At 31.8% G+C, this 12,500-nt stretch overlaps 1 pseudogene; it reads left to right on the top strand.

Moving 5' to 3' along the window:
- The first annotated feature begins 4,881 nt into the window (after window positions 1–4,881).
- Window positions 4,882–7,768, top strand: LOC137617561 (uncharacterized; annotated as a pseudogene).
- The last annotated feature ends 4,732 nt before the right edge of the window (window positions 7,769–12,500 follow it).

Below are 12,500 nucleotides of genomic sequence, written 5' to 3'. Positions count from 1 at the left end.
AAGATATATGGAATATGTTTATTGGGAAAATACGCTGTCGTATTCTTTAGTTGATACCTAGGGAATTTAATGGATTAAACAAATTTTGCTGGAAGAAATAATTTACCTTTGCACTGATTAAACACCACCAAAGTATAAGTCATGCTTCCATCCAAGACGTGTGGCCACATAATGAAAATACACAGATTTGGAATGAAGTCTAAATTATCGCATTGCTAAGCTATCTTGTGTCTCCCAAGGTTTCCTCCCGAAATCAAACACTGTGGCGTTATCTATTAAGATGGCCAGCCTGGTCCGAGTTATGTGAATTTCCAGTTATCTAAACCCATTTCATTTCAGCGTGTTTGTTAAGCTGGGTCACTGGCAGAGCTAGAAATAGCTATATGCTTTGCTTAGTTGATTTTTTTACATTAATTTTGCATATTTTCTCACTTATACGTAGGATTTTCTAATACTTTCCGTTATGGAGACTATATCAAGCGTTAGTTACACATAATGAATAGTCTCTTTTAAAAGAGAAAAAAAAAATATATAAAACATATAAGTCATTTAAAACACAAAAGATAAAGTAACTGCATGTGGTTTTTATGAAGAACAGATCATGAAGAACTTTTGAGAGAATAGGAAATACCTTAGTCTAAAGTATAAGATGGAACTATTTCTTCATTAAATGAAACTCCAGCTAAGATCATGAGCATCCATATATCAAGTCTCTTATATAGATAATAAACTTAGTAAGGTAATTCTCTTACTTGTATATTTATATAACTCCAATTAAAAGCCCCCAAAAACTTGAATGAAATCAGTAGTTGAAAATTTTGGTAGAATATCATAAGATAACGCATCAAAAATTTATTTTGAGATTTGAGGGAACAACGAGCAAGAGGTTGATTATTTACGATGAAGAACCGTAATTATAAATAAACACATCCTCTATTTTATTGCTGCCACAATTAAAGATTTCTTGATTCCAGAAACTTCATTGAAGGTAACCCTTTCTTTTTTTCGAATATGTATCTTCAATTTAGCAAAGGATTTAAAAGGTTAATAATCTAGTTGAAATCACACAAAATTATTTTATTATATCATCCTACCACGAAGCAAAAATCTTTGACAGGAATTCAATGTATATAATGAATAATTTTGATTATATTTTAACACTCCCTTATAAGAGACAAGTGCTTATCATAATAATTCACTTGTTTGAGATTTTAATCATAGTATCAAAAATCTTTTTCAGGATATATTTTTGGGTCATGTGAAATATACAATTTGGTTTATACGGGTTAAACAGAGCAATGCCTCGAATAGATATCAGATCAGCGAACATTTTTTGGCCAAATAGTTATAAAACACTTCAACCAAAAATTCCTTACTCCTGGCATACGTTAAATACATACCATCAGCTGGAACTCATCAAAGACAGAAAGTATTGAACTCAAAAGATATTCTTATGCATAATTTTAAACTGTGATGGAATAAGGTTTATTAGACATTAGACATTTATAGGTAGTAGGTTGGCCTGGGCACCAGCCGCCCGTTGAGATACTACCGCTAGAGAGTTATGGGGTCCTTTGACTGGCCAGACAGTACTACATAGGACCCTTCTCTCTGGTTACGGTTCTTTCCCTTTGCCTACACAGACACCGAATAGTGTGGCCTATCCTTTACAGATTCTCCTCTGTCCTCATACACCTGACAACACTGTGATTACTAGACAATTCTTCTTCACCCAAGGGGTTAACTACTGCACTGTAATTGTTCAGTGGCTACTTTCCTCTTGGTAAGGGTAGAAGAGACTCTTTAGCTATGGTAAGCTGCTCTTCTAGGAGAAGGACACTCCAAAATCAAACCATTGTTCTCTATTCCTGGGTAGTGCCATAGCCTCTGTACCATGGTCTTACACTGCCTTGGGTTAGAGTTCTCTTGCTTGAGGGTTCACTTAGGCACACTTTTCTATCTAGTTTCTCTTCCTCTTGTTCTGTTAAAGTTTTTATATTTTAAATAGGAAATATTTATTTTAATATTGTTACTATTCCTAAAATGTTCTATTTTTCCCTTATCTCCTTATTTCCTTATTTCCTTTCCTCACTGGGCTATTTTCCCTGTTGGGGCCCCTGGGCTTATAGCATCCTGCTTTTCCAACTAGGGTTGTAGCTTAGCATTTAATAATAATAATAATAATAATAATGTTGAGTGTAGGTCTTTGGTTTTCCTAAAACTTACCCTTACTTTTTTTGGACAAATCCTAGTCATTTTGCGATGCTTAATATCTCAATTATGTTTCTTAACTACCAAGTTGAGGTTTTACTTTTTGCTGGGCTTTATAAGTGTAGAATGGGCTCACATTTCACTTAAAACAAATATATATATATATATATATATATATATATATATATATATATATATATATATATATATATATATATATATATATATATATATCTATATATATATATATATATATATATATATATATATATATATATAGATATATATATATATATATATATATATATATATATATATATATATATATATATATATATATATATATATATATATATATATACATACATCATCATCATCATCATCATCATTATCGTCATCTCCTATGCCTATTGCTGGAAAGGACATCTGTTATATTTTGCCAGTCGTTATTTCCTGAGATTTTAAATCAACGCTTCCTTCATCATCTCTCACTTCACGCTTCATAGTCCTCAACCATATTAGGCTGGGTCTTCCAACTCTTCTAGTGCCTTGTGGAACCCATTTGAAAGTTTGGTGAGCTAATCTCTCTTAGAGAGTGCCAAAAACATGTCTAAACAATCTCCATCTACTCCTTATCATGATCTCATCCACATATGGTACTCAAGTATTCTCTCTTATATATTCATTCCTAATTCTATCCTGCCATTTAATTCCCAGTATTCCTCTGTGGACTTTCTTCTCAAATCTACAGAATCTGTTAGGATTTTTTTCATTTTCCTACCACGACTCGTGTCCATACATTAACTCCGATTTTAATAAAATTATATATAGTATGATTTCAGGATATTTGATTTCCATTTTTTTTAACCCAGTCATTATCTGATTTACTCGTTTAAAGGCTGGCATTAATCTAAAATTCTAAAAATCATGTTTTAAAGATCATAGTTCATAAATATTTAAATCACTCAACCTCATTAATCCTTTCTCCTTCACTTGATATTTCGTCTTACATTGCATATACCGTTTTCATCATCTCAGTCTTTCGTCGGTTTATTTTGAGCCCAATCTCATGTGATATTTCATGCATTCTGGCAATGAATCCTTTGCTGGTCCTTTTGTGTTCTGCTAATAAGAAGAGCGTCATCAGCATACTCTAGGTCAGCTAATTTCCTGTTACCAATCCAGTCCAATCTTTTTCATTATCCCCAACTGTTCTATGCATTACAAAATCTACGAGTAGGATGAACAACATGGGGGACAATATATTCCTTGGAGTATTCCACTGTTCACTGGAAATTCTTTTAATAGGACTACATTAACATTAACTTTGCACTTGCTATGCTCACGAACAGTCTTAATCAAATTCACATATTTAAGAAACACTATACAATAACGCAGGACTCTCAACAGAATTGGCCATTTCACAATCCAAAAATGGCATCAAAAGTGGACTTGTATATTTTACACATTACTGTACATCCTGTCCTATAATGAAAATGTGGTTAATACAACTGCCTTTTCTAAACCCTTCTTGTCCACCTCTAAGCTTTTCAACATTTCTTTCTAGTCTCTTTAGAATAAGTAAAGTATACATTTAAATGGGATGTTTCTTTATATATTGCAATCAGTCAGATCCCCCCCCCCCCCTTTTTGTGTGTGCGTGTGTGTGTGTTTGTTTGTGTGTGTGTGTGTGTGTGTGTGTGACCTTCTCACCAACACTCTTAGCTCCCACTCATTAGGTTTTGCTTCTTCATGTTACACTCTACGAAATAATTCGATAAGTATTTTGGCTTTCAGTTAATTTTCGGCCAGTATCATCTCAGCAGTTATTGCATCGTATCCAGGGACTTTCCAAGAGGGTAGCTTCAACTTCAAACACACATAATTCATTCATGGACACTTCAATGTCTTCCTCAGCCTAAGGTATATCAATCAAAGTGTTCGCTTCATATATGCTATTCATGACGCCACTAAATTGTTCCAATTGTTTCATCATATTCTGTTATAACCAGATTTTTCTTCTTTTTTGAAATGGGTTTATGCTTCTTCTTTTTTGTCCACGAGAAGCTCCCATTAATAATTCTGTGAATAATTCTTACACAATAGCACATCTCAGAAATCTTAGCTTTGTCAGCCTCATCTGCTAAGCTGAAAAAAAATAATTCATGAAGCACGTAGCCTTCTACCAGGACTAAAAAAAAATATATACAATTCATACAAATAACATTATTTCACTTGTAAAAATTCCTATTAGATCATAGTCTGAAAGAAATTAATATAACAAACTATACGATTTTAATTCTTAAAGTAATGTTAGTATGAAATATATGCACGTAATATGATAAAAGATTTGAAAAATGATTTATTAATGATTTTATTAAAACTATTGAATTTCACTAAACGCCTTTTTCATTAAATAACTAAAACTTATATCAACGGAATTTTTTTAAAAAATTATTTTGAGTTGCTCTTATCATTTATAAAAGTCTTTCAAAAAAGAAAAAATAGATTTGTTAGAACATTCGATAAATAATATTCCTCTATGACTATTATCATTATTATTATTATTATTATTATTATTATTATTATTATTATTATCATTATTATTATTATTATTATTATTATTATGATGATGATGATGATGATGTCCGAATAGAATTTGCGTTCATAATGAGGTAACCGAGAGAGAGAGAGAGAGAGAGAGAGAGAGAGAGAGAGAGAGAGAGAGAGAGAGATTTTGGATATTGAACTAAGAGCAATATTTCTAACCCGTCAGGATGCTTTTCTTTAAATTTCACGTCTGTTTTCCAAGACTGCATATGCATTTGTTTGTTTTTTTCGCTTACATGAAAAGGTCCCTGGTGGATAAATCTTTATTATGTTGGATTATTTCGCCTAAATTTCAAAGAAAAAGTAACTTTCATATTCGTAGTTTAATCTTATATCCCGCTATGCAGTTTATATTAATTTTTCCCATCTCCCTGCCTGATTGTGATCCATACATCACTTGTCCGTCACTTTTAAGAAATTGATAAAATAAGGGTGTCGTTACCCTCTGTATCTTTCGTCTGATCTCTAAGCTTTATCAGATGAGTTTACCTCCCTCTATCGAAATGGGATTTGGTTTTTCCCCTCTCCATTGCTCTGCAGAGGAGAAGTTAAATTATTTTAAGAAAAATATACATTTCAAAAGTTATCAGAAATCTTTTCATTTTAAGGAGCAGGTGAGCAATGCTAAGTGAAGGGGAACAATAATATCCACATCCCTGTTATGTTAGGGTTTGTGTCCAAGAGCAATTCATTGGTAGATACTACCATTAGAGAGTTATATGGTCATTTGATTGGCCAGATAGTACTACATTAGAGCCCTCTGTTTATGGCTCGTTTTTTCTTTGCCTACACAAACAATTCTTCTTCACTTAAAGGGTGAACTACCGTACTGTAAATTTCCAGTGGCTACTTTCCACTTGTAACAGTAAAAGAGATTTTATAGCTATTCTAGGCTGCTCCACTGGAGAAGGGCGCTAAAATATCAAATAATTGTTTTCTAGTATTCGTTAGTGGTATGGCGTTTGCACCATGGAAATCCCCTGTCTTGGATTAGAGTTCTCTTGCTTGAGGGTACACTCGGGAACACTATTATAACTGTCTTCTCTGCCTGTCTTTTTTTTTTTTTTTTTTTTTTGAATTGTGTGGTAGGTTGGCTTAAACTCTTTTGGGAACATTGATTTGTATATCCATATGAATCTTTTAATCTATTTTTTTGCTAAGTATAAAATTTGATATATGATTATATATGATAATTATAGAGAAAATAATATTTTTTCACTCTTTGCTCGTCGTGGTTTTTTTTACCTATTTTGAAAAATGACACCTTGAAATAATTAATTTATAAGTAGAAAAAATATATATACTTTTTTTACACTCCTTATATTCCCCAAGTAATTTTCTTTGATAATATTATACTCTTAAATATTACCATAATAGTGATGTGAATTATTTACTGCAATGTTCTGAAAATAGGACTGTTGAACACTGGGTCATTCTGTATATCCTGATTTATCCACTATCCTGCACTAACATGTTGAGCCGCTCTCCTCTGATGTTGTGAAACAAGTATAATTCTGTTCATACCTGAGCCTTGCAGGATAATCAGTTTGGATTTGGTTTTCGCTGAGGAAGCACCACAGATGAGGAGTGTTATCATAGATGTAATTTACTTATATGTATAATTTTATCTCTATCAGAAGTATCATCCTAACCACCACCCTCAAAATTCCTTCTCTTTATTATTCCTTTTACTACCATTATTACTATAATTGCTGTTACTGTTTCTGTTGCTTTTTATATTACTATAACATTATCATTACTGTTTATGTTGTAGTACTATTATTACTGTAATAACTGTTACTGTTACTGCTATCATAGTAATTGTTGCTGCTCTTACTGTTACTCTTGCTATTACTACTTTTGAAGTAGTAGTAGTATTAGAACTTAGTTCAGTATTACTATCACTGCAATCAATATCATATCTATTATTGTCATGATCGCTATCATCGAGATCATTATCATTATATAATTTTATAATATGACAGGACATGGATACCATGACATTATATTCCTTAATTTTTTTTTTTTTCAGATAATCACCAATACTACCTTGTCACCATAAAATTCTCTTTATTATCTCCATCATAAATAACATATTTCTTTGTTTTTTTTCTATTGCTATCAGCATTGTTTTTTTTACATATTTTCTTCATTCTATCAAAACTTGTCTATCGAAACATTATTACTGAAATACACTTAAATTTTCAGTCCTTTCCTTTTCTCTCTACATGCAACAATCTGAATATATCCTAATTATTGTTTTTTTTTTTCAGTACAAAGGCCCCTCAAATGCCCTATCAATATCTATGTGATGCGCTGAAGAAGTTACTGAATCAAATTCCGATGTTATAGATATATGTTCATTCTTCCTCCTCCTCCTGAGGATCTTCCTGCTGATAGCGATGAAGAAAATGATGATGATGCTCTCGATGGAGATGGAATACCTGATGATATTAGTAAAGAGCTTGAAGTTCATGGAAATACAGTAGATAGAAATGAACATTAGGATGAAGAGATTCAAATTTTCAGGGAAAAAGGAAGATGCCGTAAAAGAGAAAATCTATAATAGGATTTACACTTTGTTCCTAAATGTGATTCTGGAGCTAACTTAGGCATAGGAATATTTAAGATATATAAGCTTTTCTTCTAAGATGAAATCATTAGCCATCTGAAAATTCAAAATTATCTGCTAAAAGGGATAAGAATTAAAAGGATTTCTGTATTGATGATGAAAACATGAATAAGTTTTTGTGATGACTTTTAATTTGTGCCACAGTGTTCCGTCTAAGAATTACTATTGTTCCGTAAGTGATAACTTAGATATACAATATTTCCTAAGACCATTACTGGGGAAAAGTTCAAATTGACCAAGAAATATTTTCATAGAGCAGATAACAATAATGGGGAAAATAAAAAATGGCTAAGATTTTACCTTTGCTTAATATAGTCAGAGAGAACTGTTAATAACATGGCCTATTCCATGAATTTCTGAGTATTGATGAAACAATGATCCCATATCATAGCCATCACACAATGAGAAGTTATATGAAATAAACCTGTCTGATTTTGCTATAAGATGTGGGTGATGTCTAGTGCTGATGGCTACTCTAAATATTTTTCCATTTATTGTGGCAAGGATGAAAACACAAAGCTACAACTTTGATCTCAATTTGTTGTAGACATGTTGCAGGAGCCAGTGATGAATAAGGATTCGCATGTCATACTTTTATTTTTTACAATATTTTTTCAAAGACTATACACTGATGGTTGATCTTACAAAGCAAGGCTTCAGTGCTTGTGGAACAGTCAGAAAAAAACTATACAGGAAAATTTCCCCTTAATAAAAAAAAAAAAATGGAGAAAAAAGAGAGAGGTATCTATGCATACAGAACAGATGTTAAGGGTGAATTTTCAGTTTTGTGCAAATATTTTACCCTTAAGTGTCTAACATTCGTGTTTTTGGGAACACACAAAATTAATAAAGTAAATAAAATGTTATATGTTTGGATGTATTTTATTTTCATAAATTACACCTAAATGAATAAGTTTTGAGATATGTGTGCGTCTACCGAACTTCATTCAGTATGCAGACATTAAAGGCTGAAGTAGATGTCAATATAAACTCTGGGAAATGTTTCATTTTAAATCGGATGTGATGCCTTTCTAAAAACACTTGATTAATATTAATATTTTCAAAGTTATTAATGCATCTTTAAACAATCTAACTTAAACCGAAGATATTGTAAAAATAGCCTGTAGTTATTTTTTTTTCTCATACCTGATTTGCCAAATATCGACATTATTTTTTTATTAGTTCATCATATTTCATTGACGAGAGACAACATCATAATTACAATATGGTGTTCAAATTTCTCTACAATGTTGAATATATATTATTGTTGATTTGCATTTCATTCAAAGACATTTGAATAGTAAAAATTTCAAAATACACGGCGAACTCCTTCAATCTTTTGACTAAAGGATTTATTTATTCGATGCTCTAGGAACGTTGCTTCAGTTTAATAGTTTTTGATGCCTTTCAGAATATATTCTATTTAAAAAAGAAGAAAGAAAATGGTACTAAACATGAGAAAATTTCTAGCTTCGTAACTATCTTCCAGGTCTACACGCATGTATGTGTATTTGATCTTCCGTTCCTTTTCCTTCTAGCAAGTGAAACGTCGTCGGAGAGAAGAGAGATTTTTCCCACCACGACTATTGAAGGGAACTACTTTGTATTAAATAAATTGCATAAATTGCTTTATTAAAGACTTTTGAACTTGGTTCTTATCTATTATTGACTTTTCTCGTATAAATATGAATTAATGATTATTCACCCTAGGATTAAGGAGTTACAAGATGCTAAATAACCATTTAGTAGATGGAAAAACTAGCATGTTTCCCATATGCTAGAACAATTTTAGATAAAAGGTAAACATTTGTGTTTTGAACTGGTTACTTTTCGTAATCCAAAAAAAAAAAAAAAAAAAAAAAAAAGGGACGGGTGGGGACACATAATAACAAGCACTTCTTGATATGGCATTGGACAGATTTGTCTCGCTAATATTACTTGAAGATATTATACAAAATAATTTTCATCAATCTATTCGCAACTGCAGTAGTTTTCATGAGTTAGGAGATGTTATAGCCCTGATCAATATCTGTTTGATAACAATGTTAATAAATTCTAGTTGCTATTCTACTGTACAGGAACCCTTGACCAAATGCTGTTAATTCAGTTATCTTTGAATCGTCATAAGTAAGAACACGTCATTTGCTGAATAAAATTCCATTTCCACTTAAAACTAGATAGCGCTAGCCTCTGCCATAGTAGATTTTTTCTCGATATTTTGCTTGTCCTTGACCTTGACCTTGTACTTTGACTTTAACACGTATTAATTGACGTACATTTTACTAACATTAAATATGAACCAAGTTTGAAATTTCTGTTACATCGATGTCCAAAATTAAGGCAGATTACATAATTTGGATATTTTGCTTAACCGAGGCCTTGACCTTTGACCTTAACCTTCCAGAATCTGATAATTTCTAGCTTTTTTCACAAAATTCAATCCACGTATGTTTCATTACTCTATGATGAAAATTGTGGCCAGGAAGCTGTTAACAAACACACACCCACACAAACGAATACACAAACAAGGGCAAAAACAAAACCTCTTCTAACTTCGTTTGCGGAAGTAATGACTTCAATATAACATTGGCAATGTCCCTCGCTGGAAAACTTCCATCTACAATGGAACAGACAATTTGAATTTAACGACGTTGATTGTGCCAGCTCTATTCGTTCGAATTACAGAGAAGCACTAACCGCAGAAGGCTGTTAATGTAAACCTTTGGCCGGAGCATTTGTGGTTAATATCTCAAACATTAACCGTCGTTGTAATTAATGTAGAATTGCCCTTGTAATGAATGCCTCCTATGTAGAAGTCGAGAAAACTAATAGACCTTTGAAAAACATAATTCCCAGAGAATGTGAGTAATATTTTTTTTTTCATTCGATAGCTGTATAAAAGTAAAATATGTTCTAGTTATAGATCATTAACATTACTTTATGCTTTACGTTCCGGGGTAAAATTGCCAGTGCATTTTTTTTAAACTTTGGCGGTTCTAGTCAAGTAATTTACTTACTTTTATAAACTCTCCTTGTAGACTATATGGCATATGGCGATATCAAGATTATTATTATTATTATTATTATTATAATTATTATTATTATTATTATTATTATTATTATTATTATTATTATTATTATTATTAGTGAAAATCAATAATATTTGCTATAGATGTGGTTCCTTAACAAAGAAAATTAGTTTCAAACGTAAGCGGTATATGTAGTTATTGTTAAGAATCTCTCTCTCCAAAAAGCCATTAAGGCGTTCTTGAAATACGAACCTAAAGTTCAAGAGAACTTTAGGTTCGTAATCAGAGTCCATCAGTTCGGGAGATTATGAGATTCTGCAAATGGAAATCTAACACAACTTTGGAAAATGTGAATGCAAAATGATTCCCCTTCAGGTCATGAAATAATTAATTAATTCCCTTTTTCCGAAACAAACATGTTATCTATTTGCTCTCGGTGGTAGTTTAATGTTTATATCATTAATCTTAATATGAATGGAATTATTAATTTTCCCATTCAATATATTTATTCCTTTTCGTTTCATTGCGACCATTTTCCTTTTCTCATAAAATTCTCTGTTAAGAAAGTATACCATCGTATTAATACCATTCTAATTTATTTAAATGATCTTACTCACAGAAATTATACTTTCGTTATTTACCCATTCACTGAAATTCCAATTTTTTTTATGCAATAAGTAATAAAACTCTTTTAGCATGACTCAAAATTTTAGCTATAAATTATGCTGATAAAAAAAAGGTAACCTATTTAATTTACTAGTTGCACTACAATTAACTGTATCCTTCACCAACTGAACTAGATTGTATCTGATATAACATCAAAGATATTTCATGGCCCACAAAGACGCTATTGGAAGAAAATGTGTTTCCGTTCCTGAATATCTGTTAGCTGCAGAGAAAATGGGCAAGTAGTTGCCCAACAGTGTGTTTATAAGATCGTTTCATAGTACAACGGCGACTAACTTTAAATTAATTCTTGGATTCTCTCAAAACTCTGACCAGTTAATTTTTCTATTTGATATCGCACTATTTTTTTCATTTACACATGTTCGTTTCATGATGTATAAAAAGGGACATGGGTTCTGATATATTCCTGACATTTGAAAAAAAATGATCGATCTTATCAATTATCTAAATCTAACTTATACAGTATCTTTACAGCCAGTCCTTGGCATATATAAAATAAGAGAAAGGTTTGCTCTCCCCAACAAATACTAATCCTCTTACAATACCATTCAAAACAGATTTCTGATATAATGATAACTGGATAGGAGGAAAGTGTATTCGTAGTCATCAGTTCTCATCATCTGCCAAGTGTTTTTTTTTTTTTTTTTTGGTATCATAAAGTGTTTTGTTTATCAGAGATATGAGGTGTTATTTCTTAGTATTTCAAGCAATATTCCGGAGTACTATTTGTTTTTTTATCAAATAAATGTCTATATACTTGATAAATAAAAAAATTTCTTTTAATGAGGCGCATTTGCACCGACTCGCTGGAGTGCCCTTTTAGCTCGGAAAAAAATCCTAATCTCTGATTGGTTGGACAAAATAATTCTAACTAATTAGCGGTTAGGAAACTTCTGAGCTAAAAGGGAACCATTGCGCCTCATTAAAAAAAATTACTATCGCTACATTATTTGACGATGTATACATTAGTATGAGGTATAAATGGTAGCAAATGATACACCATAAAAAAAAACTGAATTTTTTTATTCTTTTTCGTTCAGCGGGAAAGAACAATAGAAATTATTGCCGATGCCCATGTTGTAAATAATATTTCACTGAATTATTGTACTTTATAATAACATGTGGTGTGCACACAGAGACATAGAAGCATTTGATGCCTGACGATGCAACATACAAATTTGTCTTCTTATTGACGTAGCGTAGACTGAAATATGACAGCATCGTGTGAGGTGATATCCCCAGCTTGATTACAACACGGACTCCCGCCCCCCTCATCTTGGATTTAGTTTATTCTTGTGTCTGAGTCGTGGGAAAGTTAAATGACTATGCAA

The sequence above is a fragment of the Palaemon carinicauda genome, chromosome 23 (assembly GCF_036898095.1).
Source record: "Palaemon carinicauda isolate YSFRI2023 chromosome 23, ASM3689809v2, whole genome shotgun sequence".
Taxonomy (NCBI): Eukaryota; Metazoa; Arthropoda; class Malacostraca; order Decapoda; family Palaemonidae; genus Palaemon; species Palaemon carinicauda.
The sequence above is the reverse complement of the archived record's forward strand: the minus strand, read 5'-3'. Positions and strand labels throughout refer to the sequence as shown.